General features: G+C 37.6%; 14 non-coding genes and 5 pseudogenes across 14 annotated transcripts; all 19 read right to left on the minus strand.

The window, feature by feature from the left end:
• Positions 1–584: 584 nt before the first annotated feature.
• LOC118240308 lies at positions 585–703 on the minus strand (annotated as a pseudogene).
• Positions 704–924: 221 nt separating this feature from the next.
• LOC118240151 lies at positions 925–1,043 on the minus strand. The gene has a single exon (XR_004775319.1). It is a non-coding gene; the product is annotated as a 5S ribosomal RNA (ribosomal RNA).
• A 790-nt stretch (positions 1,044–1,833) lies between these two features.
• On the minus strand, positions 1,834–1,952 carry LOC118240262. Its single transcript, XR_004775330.1, has one exon. It is a non-coding gene; the product is annotated as a 5S ribosomal RNA (ribosomal RNA).
• A 221-nt stretch (positions 1,953–2,173) lies between these two features.
• On the minus strand, positions 2,174–2,292 carry LOC118240303 (annotated as a pseudogene).
• Positions 2,293–3,082: 790 nt separating this feature from the next.
• Positions 3,083–3,201, minus strand: LOC118240301. The gene has a single exon (XR_004775340.1). It is a non-coding gene; the product is annotated as a 5S ribosomal RNA (ribosomal RNA).
• A 681-nt stretch (positions 3,202–3,882) lies between these two features.
• LOC118240324 lies at positions 3,883–4,001 on the minus strand. Its single transcript, XR_004775346.1, has one exon. It is a non-coding gene; the product is annotated as a 5S ribosomal RNA (ribosomal RNA).
• A 306-nt stretch (positions 4,002–4,307) lies between these two features.
• Positions 4,308–4,426, minus strand: LOC118240335. The gene has a single exon (XR_004775347.1). It is a non-coding gene; the product is annotated as a 5S ribosomal RNA (ribosomal RNA).
• A 352-nt stretch (positions 4,427–4,778) lies between these two features.
• Positions 4,779–4,897, minus strand: LOC118240157. The gene has a single exon (XR_004775320.1). It is a non-coding gene; the product is annotated as a 5S ribosomal RNA (ribosomal RNA).
• Positions 4,898–5,687: 790 nt separating this feature from the next.
• LOC118240168 lies at positions 5,688–5,806 on the minus strand. Its single transcript, XR_004775321.1, has one exon. It is a non-coding gene; the product is annotated as a 5S ribosomal RNA (ribosomal RNA).
• Positions 5,807–6,158: 352 nt separating this feature from the next.
• Positions 6,159–6,277, minus strand: LOC118240179. Its single transcript, XR_004775322.1, has one exon. It is a non-coding gene; the product is annotated as a 5S ribosomal RNA (ribosomal RNA).
• Positions 6,278–7,067: 790 nt separating this feature from the next.
• On the minus strand, positions 7,068–7,186 carry LOC118240300 (annotated as a pseudogene).
• A 352-nt stretch (positions 7,187–7,538) lies between these two features.
• On the minus strand, positions 7,539–7,657 carry LOC118240190. Its single transcript, XR_004775323.1, has one exon. It is a non-coding gene; the product is annotated as a 5S ribosomal RNA (ribosomal RNA).
• A 790-nt stretch (positions 7,658–8,447) lies between these two features.
• On the minus strand, positions 8,448–8,566 carry LOC118240201. Its single transcript, XR_004775324.1, has one exon. It is a non-coding gene; the product is annotated as a 5S ribosomal RNA (ribosomal RNA).
• Positions 8,567–9,356: 790 nt separating this feature from the next.
• On the minus strand, positions 9,357–9,475 carry LOC118240212. The gene has a single exon (XR_004775325.1). It is a non-coding gene; the product is annotated as a 5S ribosomal RNA (ribosomal RNA).
• A 352-nt stretch (positions 9,476–9,827) lies between these two features.
• Positions 9,828–9,946, minus strand: LOC118240304 (annotated as a pseudogene).
• A 353-nt stretch (positions 9,947–10,299) lies between these two features.
• Positions 10,300–10,418, minus strand: LOC118240223. The gene has a single exon (XR_004775326.1). It is a non-coding gene; the product is annotated as a 5S ribosomal RNA (ribosomal RNA).
• Positions 10,419–10,771: 353 nt separating this feature from the next.
• Positions 10,772–10,890, minus strand: LOC118240234. Its single transcript, XR_004775327.1, has one exon. It is a non-coding gene; the product is annotated as a 5S ribosomal RNA (ribosomal RNA).
• A 790-nt stretch (positions 10,891–11,680) lies between these two features.
• LOC118240302 lies at positions 11,681–11,799 on the minus strand (annotated as a pseudogene).
• Positions 11,800–12,589: 790 nt separating this feature from the next.
• On the minus strand, positions 12,590–12,708 carry LOC118240245. The gene has a single exon (XR_004775328.1). It is a non-coding gene; the product is annotated as a 5S ribosomal RNA (ribosomal RNA).
• Positions 12,709–12,995: the final 287 nt, after the last annotated feature.

Consider the following 12,995-nt stretch of genomic DNA (forward strand, 5'->3'; position numbering starts at 1 on the left):
GTGAGTTGGAGAGTAAATGAAAGTGATGCAAAAAAAACTTACAGCATCTGCTATTCCCAGGTGCTAACAGATAGTTTGAGTTAATTATTCACTGCACTTCAAATTTGAACATGATAGCTTGAACATAAATTAAAGGGATGCAATACAATCTTACAGCACCTGCTATTCCCTGGTACTAAAATATTTCTATTTAATCTGTACACTTCACATACAAGCTTGTCAGTTGCAGATTAAAGTAAAGTGATGCAACAAAAACTTACAGCATCTGCTATTCCCAGGTGCTAACAGATAGTTTTTTTAATTAATCACTGCATTTCACATCCTAGCATGTCATCTTGACAGTAAATTAAAGTGATGCAAGAGAAGCTTACAGCATCTCGTAGTCCAAGGTGCTAACAGATAGTTTTTGATGAATCACTGCACTTCACATTCAGGCATGTGAGTTGGAGAGTAAATGAAAGTGATGCAAAAAAAACTTACAGCATCTGCTATTCCCAGGTGCTAACAGATAGTTTTTTTTATTAATCACTGCACTTCACATTTGAGCATGTCAGCTTGAAAGTAAATTAAAGTGATGCAAGAAAAGATTACAGCACCTGGTATTCCTAGGTAGGGTCCCACCTCAGTACTATTCAGGCCCAAACTTGCTTAGCTTCCAAGGTCAGATGAGATTGGGCGTTCTCAAGCTGGTGTGGCCGTAAGCCTTAAACGCTTACTCAAATTGCCTAATCATAGCAAATATGATCAAAGACCAATCTGACAATTTTTTTTATTAATCCCTGCACTTGACATTCTAGAATGTTATCTTGAATGTAATTAAATGATGCAATAAAAGCTTACAATACGGAGCTGGTATACGGAGGCACTAATTATTCACTGCACTTCAAATTTGAGCATGTCAGCAAATTAAAGTGATGCAAGAAAGGCTTACAGCACCTGGTATTCCTAGGTAGGGTCCCACCTTAGTACTATCCAGGCCCAAACTTGCTTAGCTTCCAAGGTCAGATGAGATTGGGCGTTCTCAAGCTGGTGTGGCCGTAAGCCTTAAACACTTACTCAAATTGCCTAATCATAGCAAATATGATCAAAGACCAATCTGACAATTTTTTTTATTAATCCCTGCACTTGACATTCTAGAATGTTATCTTGAATGTAAATTAAATGATGCAATAAAAGCTTACAACATCTGGTATACGGAGGCACTAACAGACAGTTTTTTGATGAATCACTGCACTTCACATTCAGGCATGTGAGTTGGAGAGTAAATGAAAGTGATGCAAAAAAAACGTACAGCATCTGCTATTCCCAGGTGCTAACAGATAGTTTGAGTTAATTATTCACTGCACTTCAAATTTGAACATGATAGCTTGAACATAAATTAAAGGGATGCAATACAATCTTACAGCACCTGCTATTCCCTGGTACTAAAATATTTCTATTTAATCTGTACACTTCACATACAAGCTTGTCAGTTGCAGATTAAAGTAAAGTGATGCAACAAAAACTTACAGCATCTGCTATTCCCAGGTGCTAACAGATAGTTTTTTTAATTAATCACTGCATTTCACATCCTAGCATGTCATCTTGACAGTAAATTAAAGTGATGCAAGAGAAGCTTACAGCATCTCGTAGTCCAAGGTGCTAACAGATAGTTTTTGATGAATCACTGCACTTCACATTCAGGCATGTGAGTTGGAGAGTAAATGAAAGTGATGCAAAAAAAACTTACAGCATCTGCTATTCCCAGGTGCTAACAGATAGTTTTTTTTATTAATCACTGCACTTCACATTTGAGCATGTCAGCTTGAAAGTAAATTAAAGTGATGCAAGAAAAGCTTACAGCACCTGGTATTCCTAGGTAGGGTCCCACCTCAGTACTATCCAGGCCCAAACTTGCTTAGCTTCCAAGGTCAGATGAGATTGGGCGTTCTCAAGCTGGTGTGGCCGTAAGCCTTAAACACTTACTCAAATTGCCTAATCATAGCAAATATGATCAAAGACCAATCTGACAATTTTTTTTATTAATCCCTGCACTTGACATTCTAGAATGTTACCTTGAATGTAATTAAATGATGCAATAAAAGCTTACAATACGGAGCTGGTATACGGAGGCACTAATTATTCACTGCACTTCAAATTTGAGCATGTCAGCAAATTAAAGTGATGCAAGAAAGGCTTACAGCACCTGGTATTCCTAGGTAGGGTCCCACCTTAGTACTATCCAGGCCCAAACTTGCTTAGCTTCCAAGGTCAGATGAGATTGGGCATTCTCAAGCTGGTGTGGCCGTAAGCCTTAAACACTTACTCAAATTGCCTAATCACAGCAAATATGATCAAAGACCAATCTGACAATTTTTTTTATTAATCCCTGCAATTGACATTCTAGAATGTTATCTTGAATGTAAATTAAATGATGCAATAAAAGCTTACAACATCTAGTATACGGAGGCACTAACAGACAGTTTTTTGATGAATCACTGCACTTCACATTCAGGCATGTGAGTTGGAGAGTAAATGAAAGTGATGCAAAAAAAACTTACAGCATCTGCTATTCCCAGGTGCTAACAGATAGTTTGAGTTAATTATTCACTGCACTTCAAATTTGAACATGATAGCTTGAACATAAATTAAAGGGATGCAATACAATCTTACAGCACCTGCTATTCCCTGGTACTAAAATATTTCTATTTAATCTGTACACTTCACATACAAGCTTGTCAGTTGCAGATTAAAGTAAAGTGATGCAACAAAAACTTACAGCATCTGCTATTCCCAGGTGCTAACAGATAGTTTTTTTAATTAATCACTGCATTTCACATCCTAGCATGTCATCTTGACAGTAAATTAAAGTGATGCAAGAGAAGCTTACAGCATCTCGTAGTCCAAGGTGCTAACAGATAGTTTTTGATGAATCACTGCACTTCACATTCAGGCATGTGAGTTGGAGAGTAAATGAAAGTGATGCAAAAAAAACTTACAGCATCTGCTATTCCCAGGTGCTAACAGATAGTTTTTTTTATTAATCACTGCACTTCACATTTGAGCATGTCAGCTTGAAAGTAAATTAAAGTGATGCAAGAAAAGCTTACAGCACCTGGTATTCCTAGGTAGGGTCCCACCTCAGTACTATCCAGGCCCAAACTTGCTTAGCTTCCAAGGTCAGATGAGATTGGGCGTTCTCAAGCTGGTGTGGCCGTAAGCCTTAAACACTTACTCAAATTGCCTAATCATAGCAAATATGATCAAAGACCAATCTGACAATTTTTTTTATTAATCCCTGCACTTGACATTCTAGAATGTTATCTTGAATGTAAATTAAATGATGCAATAAAAGCTTACAACATCTGGTATACGGAGGCACTAACAGACAGTTTTTTGATGAATCACTGCACTTCACATTCAGGCATGTGAGTTGGAGAGTAAATGAAAGTGATGCAAAAAAAACTTACAGCATCTGCTATTCCCAGGTGCTAACAGATAGTTTTTTATTAATCACTGCACTTCACATTTGAGCATGTCAGTTGCAGATTAAAGTAAAGTGATGCAACAAAAACTTACAGCATCTGCTATTCCCAGGTGCTAACAGATAGTTTTTTTAATTAATCACTGCATTTCACATCCTAGCATGTCATCTTGACAGTAAATTAAAGTGATTCAAGAGAAGCTTACAGCATCTCGTAGTCCAAGGTGCTAACAGATAGTTTTTGATGAATCACTGCACTTCACATTCAGGCATGTGAGTTGGAGAGTAAATGAAAGTGATGCAAAAAAAACTTACAGCATCGGCTATTCCCAGGTGCTAACAGATAGTTTTTTTTATTAATCACTGCACTTCACATTTGAGCATGTCAGCTTGAAAGTAAATTAAAGTGATGCAAGAAAAGCTTACAGCACCTGGTATTCCTAGGTAGGGTCCCACCTCAGTACTATCCAGGCCCAAACTTGCTTAGCTTCCAAGGTCAGATGAGATTGGGCGTTCTCAAGCTGGTGTGGCCGTAAGCCTTAAACACTTACTCAAATTGCCTAATCACTGCATTTCACATCCTAGCATGTCATCTTGACAGTAAATTAAAGTGATGCAAGAGAAGCTTACAGCATCTCGTAGTCCAAGGTGCTAACAGATAGTTTTTGATGAATCACTGCACTTCACATTCAGGCATGTGAGTTGGAGAGTAAATGAAAGTGATGCAAAAAAAAACTTACAGCATCTGCTATTCCCAGGTGCTAACAGATAGTTTTTTTTATTAATCACTGCACTTCACATTTGAGCATGTCAGCTTGAAAGTAAATTAAAGTGATGCAAGAAAAGCTTACAGCACCTGGTATTCCTAGGTAGGGTCCCACCTCAGTACTATCCAGGCCCAAACTTGCTTAGCTTCCAAGGTCAGATGAGATTGGGCGTTCTCAAGCTGGTGTGGCCGTAAGCCTTAAACACTTACTCAAATTGCCTAATCATAGCAAATATGATCAAAGACCAATCTGACAATTTTTTTTATTAATCCCTGCACTTGACATTCTAGAATGTTATCTTGAATGTAAATTAAATGATGCAATAAAAGCTTACAACATCTGGTATACGGAGGCACTAACAGACAGTTTTTTGATGAATCACTGCACTTCACATTCAGGCATGTGAGTTGGAGAGTAAATGAAAGTGATGCAAAAAAAACTTACAGCATCTGCTATTCCCAGGTGCTAACAGATAGTTTTTTTTATTAATCACTGCACTTCACATTTGAGCATGTCAGCTTGAAAGTAAATTAAAGTGATGCAAGAAAAGCTTACAGCACCTGGTATTCCTAGGTAGGGTCCCACCTCAGTACTATCCAGGCCCAAACTTGCTTAGCTTCCAAGGTCAGATGAGATTGGGCGTTCTCAAGCTGGTGTGGCCGTAAGCCTTAAACACTTACTCAAATTGCCTAATCATAGCAAATATGATCAAAGACCAATCTGACAATTTTTTTTATTAATCCCTGCACTTGACATTCTAGAATGTTATCTTGAAAGTAAATTAAATGATGCAATAAAAGCTTACAACATCTGGTATACGGAGGCACTAACAGACAGTTTTTTGATGAATCACTGCACTTCACATTCAGGCATGTGAGTTGGAGAGTAAATGAAAGTGATGCAAAAAAAACTTACAGCATCTGCTATTCCCAGGTGCTAACAGATAGTTTGAGTTAATTATTCACTGCACTTCAAATTTGAACATGATAGCTTGAACATAAATTAAAGGGATGCAATAAAATCTTACAGCACCTGCTATTCCCTGGTACTAAAACATTTCTATTTAATCTGTACACTTCACATACAAGCTTGTCAGTTGCAGATTAAATTAAAGTGATGCAACAAAAACTTACAGCATCTGCTATTCCCAGGTGCTAACAGATAGTTTTTTTAATTAATCACTGCACTTCACATCCTAGCATGTCATCTTGACAGTAAATTAAAGTGATTCAAGAGAAGCTTACAGCATCTCGTAGTCCAAGGTGCTAACAGATAGTTTTTGATGAATCACTGCACTTCACATTCAGGCATGTGAGTTGGAGAGTAAATGAAAGTGATGCAAAAAAAACTTACAGCATCGGCTATTCCCAGGTGCTAACAGATAGTTTTTTTTATTAATCACTGCACTTCACATTTGAGCATGTCAGCTTGAAAGTAAATTAAAGTGATGCAAGAAAAGCTTACAGCACCTGGTATTCCTAGGTAGGGTCCCACCTCAGTACTATCCAGGCCCAAACTTGCTTAGCTTCCAAGGTCAGATGAGATTGGGCGTTCTCAAGCTGGTGTGGCCGTAAGCCTTAAACACTTACTCAAATTGCCTAATCATAGCAAATATGATCAAAGACCAATCTGACAATTTTTTTTATTAATCCCTGCACTTGACATTCTAGAATGTTATCTTGAATGTAAATTAAATGATGCAATAAAAGCTTACAACATCTGGTATACGGAGGCACTAACAGACAGTTTTTTGATGAATCACTGCACTTCACATTCAGGCATGTGAGTTGGAGAGTAAATGAAAGTGATGCAAAAAAAACTTACAGCATCGGCTATTCCCAGGTGCTAACAGATAGTTTTTTTTATTAATCACTGCACTTCACATTTGAGCATGTCAGCTTGAAAGTAAATTAAAGTGATGCAAGAAAAGCTTACAGCACCTGGTATTCCTAGGTAGGGTCCCACCTCAGTACTATCCAGGCCCAAACTTGCTTAGCTTCCAAGGTCAGATGAGATTGGGCGTTCTCAAGCTGGTGTGGCCGTAAGCCTTAAACACTTACTCAAATTGCCTAATCATAGCAAATATGATCAAAGACCAATCTGACAATTTTTTTTATTAATCCCTGCACTTGACATTCTAGAATGTTATCTTGAATGTAAATTAAATGATGCAATAAAAGCTTACAACATCTGGTATACGGAGGCACTAACAGACAGTTTTTTGATGAATCACTGCACTTCACATTCAGGCATGTGAGTTGGAGAGTAAATGAAAGTGATGCAAAAAAAACTTACAGCATCTGCTATTCCCAGGTGCTAACAGATAGTTTGAGTTAATTATTCACTGCACTTCAAATTTGAACATGATAGCTTGAACATAAATTAAAGGGATGCAATACAATCTTACAGCACCTGCTATTCCCTGGTACTAAAATATTTCTATTTAATCTGTACACTTCACATACAAGCTTGTCAGTTGCAGATTAAATTAAAGTGATGCAACAAAAACTTACAGCATCTGCTATTCCCAGGTGCTAACAGATAGTTTTTTTAATTAATCACTGCACTTCACATCCTAGCATGTCATCTTGAAAGTAAATTAAAGTGATTCAAGAGAAGCTTACAGCATCTCGTAGTCCAAGGTGCTAACAGATAGTTTTTGATGAATCACTGCACTTCACATTCAGGCATGTGAGTTGGAGAGTAAATGAAAGTGATGCAAAAAAAACTTACAGCATCGGCTATTCCCAGGTGCTAACAGATAGTTTTTTTTATTAATCACTGCACTTCACATTTGAGCATGTCAGCTTGAAAGTAAATTAAAGTGATGCAAGAAAAGCTTACAGCACCTGGTATTCCTAGGTAGGGTCCCACCTCAGTACTATTCAGGCCCAAACTTGCTTAGCTTCCAAGGTCAGATGAGATTGGGCGTTCTCAAGCTGGTGTGGCCGTAAGCCTTAAACACTTACTCAAATTGCCTAATCATAGCAAATATGATCAAAGACCAATCTGACAATTTTTTTTATTAATCCCTGCACTTGACATTCTAGAATGTTATCTTGAATGTAAATTAAATGATGCAATAAAAGCTTACAACATCTGGTATACGGAGGCACTAACAGACAGTTTTTTGATGAATCACTGCACTTCACATTCAGGCATGTGAGTTGGAGAGTAAATGAAAGTGATGCAAAAAAAACTTACAGCATCGGCTATTCCCAGGTGCTAACAGATAGTTTTTTTTATTAATCACTGCACTTCACATTTGAGCATGTCAGCTTGAAAGTAAATTAAAGTGATGCAAGAAAAGCTTACAGCACCTGGTATTCCTAGGTAGGGTCCCACCTCAGTACTATCCAGGCCCAAACTTGCTTAGCTTCCAAGGTCAGATGAGATTGGGCGTTCTCAAGCTGGTGTGGCCGTAAGCCTTAAACACTTACTCAAATTGCCTAATCATAGCAAATATGATCAAAGACCAATCTGACAATTTTTTTTATTAATCCCTGCACTTGACATTCTAGAATGTTATCTTGAATGTAAATTAAATGATGCAATAAAAGCTTACAACATCTGGTATACGGAGGCACTAACAGACAGTTTTTTGATGAATCACTGCACTTCACATTCAGGCATGTGAGTTGGAGAGTAAATGAAAGTGATGCAAAAAAAACGTACAGCATCTGCTATTCCCAGGTGCTAACAGATAGTTTGAGTTAATTATTCACTGCACTTCAAATTTGAACATGATAGCTTGAACATAAATTAAAGGGATGCAATACAATCTTACAGCACCTGCTATTCCCTGGTACTAAAATATTTCTATTTAATCTGTACACTTCACATACAAGCTTGTCAGTTGCAGATTAAAGTAAAGTGATGCAACAAAAACTTACAGCATCTGCTATTCCCAGGTGCTAACAGATAGTTTTTTTAATTAATCACTGCATTTCACATCCTAGCATGTCATCTTGACAGTAAATTAAAGTGATTCAAGAGAAGCTTACAGCATCTCGTAGTCCAAGGTGCTAACAGATAGTTTTTGATGAATCACTGCACTTCACATTCAGGCATGTGAGTTGGAGAGTAAATGAAAGTGATGCAAAAAAAACTTACAGCATCGGCTATTCCCAGGTGCTAACAGATAGTTTTTTTTATTAATCACTGCACTTCACATTTGAGCATGTCAGCTTGAAAGTAAATTAAAGTGATGCAAGAAAAGCTTACAGCACCTGGTATTCCTAGGTAGGGTCCCACCTCAGTACTATCCAGGCCCAAACTTGCTTAGCTTCCAAGGTCAGATGAGATTGGGCGTTCTCAAGCTGGTGTGGCCGTAAGCCTTAAACACTTACTCAAATTGCCTAATCATAGCAAATATGATCAAAGACCAATCTGACAATTTTTTTTATTAATCCCTGCACTTGACATTCTAGAATGTTATCTTGAATGTAAATTAAATGATGCAATAAAAGCTTACAACATCTGGTATACGGAGGCACTAACAGACAGTTTTTTGATGAATCACTGCACTTCACATTCAGGCATGTGAGTTGGAGAGTAAATGAAAGTGATGCAAAAAAAACGTACAGCATCTGCTATTCCCAGGTGCTAACAGATAGTTTGAGTTAATTATTCACTGCACTTCAAATTTGAACATGATAGCTTGAACATAAATTAAAGGGATGCAATACAATCTTACAGCACCTGCTATTCCCTGGTACTAAAATATTTCTATTTAATCTGTACACTTCACATACAAGCTTGTCAGTTGCAGATTAAAGTAAAGTGATGCAACAAAAACTTACAGCATCTGCTATTCCCAGGTGCTAACAGATAGTTTTTTTAATTAATCACTGCATTTCACATCCTAGCATGTCATCTTGACAGTAAATTAAAGTGATTCAAGAGAAGCTTACAGCATCTCGTAGTCCAAGGTGCTAACAGATAGTTTTTGATGAATCACTGCACTTCACATTCAGGCATGTGAGTTGGAGAGTAAATGAAAGTGATGCAAAAAAAACTTACAGCATCGGCTATTCCCAGGTGCTAACAGATAGTTTTTTTTATTAATCACTGCACTTCACATTTGAGCATGTCAGCTTGAAAGTAAATTAAAGTGATGCAAGAAAAGCTTACAGCACCTGGTATTCCTAGGTAGGGTCCCACCTCAGTACTATCCAGGCCCAAACTTGCTTAGCTTCCAAGGTCAGATGAGATTGGGCGTTCTCAAGCTGGTGTGGCCGTAAGCCTTAAACACTTACTCAAATTGCCTAATCATAGCAAATATGATCAAAGACCAATCTGACAATTTTTTTTATTAATCCCTGCACTTGACATTCTAGAATGTTATCTTGAATGTAAATTAAATGATGCAATAAAAGCTTACAACATCTGGTATACGGAGGCACTAACAGACAGTTTTTTGATGAATCACTGCACTTCACATTCAGGCATGTGAGTTGGAGAGTAAATGAAAGTGATGCAAAAAAAACTTACAGCATCTGCTATTCCCAGGTGCTAACAGATAGTTTTTTTTATTAATCACTGCACTTCACATTTGAGCATGTCAGCTTGAAAGTAAATTAAAGTGATGCAAGAAAAGCTTACAGCACCTGGTATTCCTAGGTAGGGTCCCACCTCAGTACTATCCAGGCCCAAACTTGCTTAGCTTCCAAGGTCAGATGAGATTGGGCATTCTCAAGCTGGTGTGGCCGTAAGCCTTAAACACTTACTCAAATTGCCTAATCATAGCAAATATGATCAAAGACCAATCTGACAATTTTTTTTATTAATCACTGCATTTCACATCCTAGCATGTCATCTTGACAGTAAATTAAAGTGATGCAAGAGAAGCTTACAGCATCTCGTAGTCCAAGGTGCTAACAGATAGTTTTTTGATGAATCACTGCACTTCACATTCAGGCATGTGAGTTGGAGAGTAAATGAAAGTGATGCAAAAAAAACTTACAGCATCGGCTATTCCCAGGTGCTAACAGATAGTTTTTTTTATTAATCACTGCACTTCACATTTGAGCATGTCAGCTTGAAAGTAAATTAAAGTGATGCAAGAAAAGCTTACAGCACCTGGTATTCCTAGGTAGGGTCCCACCTCAGTACTATCCAGGCCCAAACTTGCTTAGCTTCCAAGGTCAGATGAGATTGGGCGTTCTCAAGCTGGTGTGGCCGTAAGCCTTAAACACTTACTCAAATTGCCTAATCATAGCAAATATGATCAAAGACCAATCTGACAATTTTTTTTATTAATCCCTGCACTTGACATTCTAGAATGTTATCTTGAATGTAAATTAAAGTGATGCAAGAGAAGCTTACAGCATCTCGTAGTCCAAGGTGCTAACAGATAGTTTTTTGATGAATCACTGCACTTCACATTCAGGCATGTGAGTTGGAGAGTAAATGAAAGTGATGCAAAAAAAACTTACAGCATCTGCTATTCCCAGGTGCTAACAGATAGTTTTTTTTATTAATCACTGCACTTCACATTTGAGCATGTCAGCTTGAAAGTAAATTAAAGTGATGCAAGAAAAGCTTACAGCACCTGGTATTCCTAGGTAGGGTCCCACCTCAGTACTATCCAGGCCCAAACTTGCTTAGCTTCCAAGGTCAGATGAGATTGGGCGTTCTCAAGCTGGTGTGGCCGTAAGCCTTAAACACTTACTCAAATTGCCTAATCATAGCAAATATGATCAAAGACCAATCTGACAATTTTTTTTATTAATCCCTGCACTTGACATTCTAGAATGTTATCTTGAATGTAAATTAAATGATGCAATAAAAGCTTACAACATCTGGTATACGGAGGCACTAACAGACAGTTTTTTGATGAATCACTGCACTTCACATTCAGGCATGTGAGTTGGAGAGTAAATGAAAGTGATGCAAAAAAAACGTACAGCATCTGCTATTCCCAGGTGCTAACAGATAGTTTGAGTTAATTATTCACTGCACTTCAAATTTGAACATGATAGCTTGAACATAAATTAAAGGGATGCAATACAATCTTACAGCACCTGCTATTCCCTGGTACTAAAATATTTCTATTTAATCTGTACACTTCACATACAAGCTTGTCAGTTGCAGATTAAAGTAAAGTGATGCAACAAAAACTTACAGCATCTGCTATTCCCAGGTGCTAACAGATAGTTTTTTTAATTAATCACTGCATTTCACATCCTAGCATGTCATCTTGACAGTAAATTAAAGTGATTCAAGAGAAGCTTACAGCATCTCGTAGTCCAAGGTGCTAACAGATAGTTTTTGATGAATCACTGCACTTCACATTCAGGCATGTGAGTTGGAGAGTAAATGAAAGTGATGCAAAAAAAACTTACAGCATCTGCTATTCCCAGGTGCTAACAGATAGTTTTTTTTATTAATCACTGCACTTCACATTTGAGCATGTCAGCTTGAAAGTAAATTAAAGTGATGCAAGAAAAGCTTACAGCACCTGGTATTCCTAGGTAGGGTCCCACCTCAGTACTATTCAGGCCCAAACTTGCTTAGCTTCCAAGGTCAGATGAGATTGGGCGTTCTCAAGCTGGTGTGGCCGTAAGCCTTAAACACTTACTCAAATTGCCTAATCATAGCAAATATGATCAAAGACCAATCTGACAATTTTTTTTATTAATCCCTGCACTTGACATTCTAGAATGTTATCTTGAATGTAAATTAAATGATGCAATAAAAGCTTACAACATCTGGTATACGGAGGCACTAACAGACAGTTTTTTGATGAATCACTGCACTTCACATTCAGGCATGTGAGTTGGAGAGTAAATGAAAGTGATGCAAAAAAAACGTACAGCATCTGCTATTCCCAGGTGCTAACAGATAGTTTGAGTTAATTATTCACTGCACTTCAAATTTGAACATGATAGCTTGAACATAAATTAAAGGGATGCAATACAATCTTACAGCACCTGCTATTCCCTGGTACTAAAATATTTCTATTTAATCTGTACACTTCACATACAAGCTTGTCAGTTGCAGATTAAAGTAAAGTGATGCAACAAAAACTTACAGCATCTGCTATTCCCAGGTGCTAACAGATAGTTTTTTTAATTAATCACTGCATTTCACATCCTAGCATGTCATCTTGACAGTAAATTAAAGTGATTCAAGAGAAGCTTACAGCATCTCGTAGTCCAAGGTGCTAACAGATAGTTTTTGATGAATCACTGCACTTCACATTCAGGCATGTGAGTTGGAGAGTAAATGAAAGTGATGCAAAAAAAACTTACAGCATCGGCTATTCCCAGGTGCTAACAGATAGTTTTTTTTATTAATCACTGCACTTCACATTTGAGCATGTCAGCTTGAAAGTAAATTAAAGTGATGCAAGAAAAGCTTACAGCACCTGGTATTCCTAGGTAGGGTCCCACCTCAGTACTATCCAGGCCCAAACTTGCTTAGCTTCCAAGGTCAGATGAGATTGGGCGTTCTCAAGCTGGTGTGGCCGTAAGCCTTAAACACTTACTCAAATTGCCTAATCATAGCAAATATGATCAAAGACCAATCTGACAATTTTTTTTATTAATCCCTGCACTTGACATTCTAGAATGTTATCTTGAATGTAAATTAAATGATGCAATAAAAGCTTACAACATCTGGTATACGGAGGCACTAACAGACAGTTTTTTGATGAATCACTGCACTTCACATTCAGGCATGTGAGTTGGAGAGTAAATGAAAGTGATGCAAAAAAAACTTACAGCATCTGCTATTCCCAGGTGCTAACAGATAGTTTGAGT

This window comes from Electrophorus electricus, chromosome 19 (assembly GCF_013358815.1).
Source record: "Electrophorus electricus isolate fEleEle1 chromosome 19, fEleEle1.pri, whole genome shotgun sequence".
Lineage (NCBI taxonomy): Eukaryota > Metazoa > Chordata > Actinopteri > Gymnotiformes > Gymnotidae > Electrophorus > Electrophorus electricus.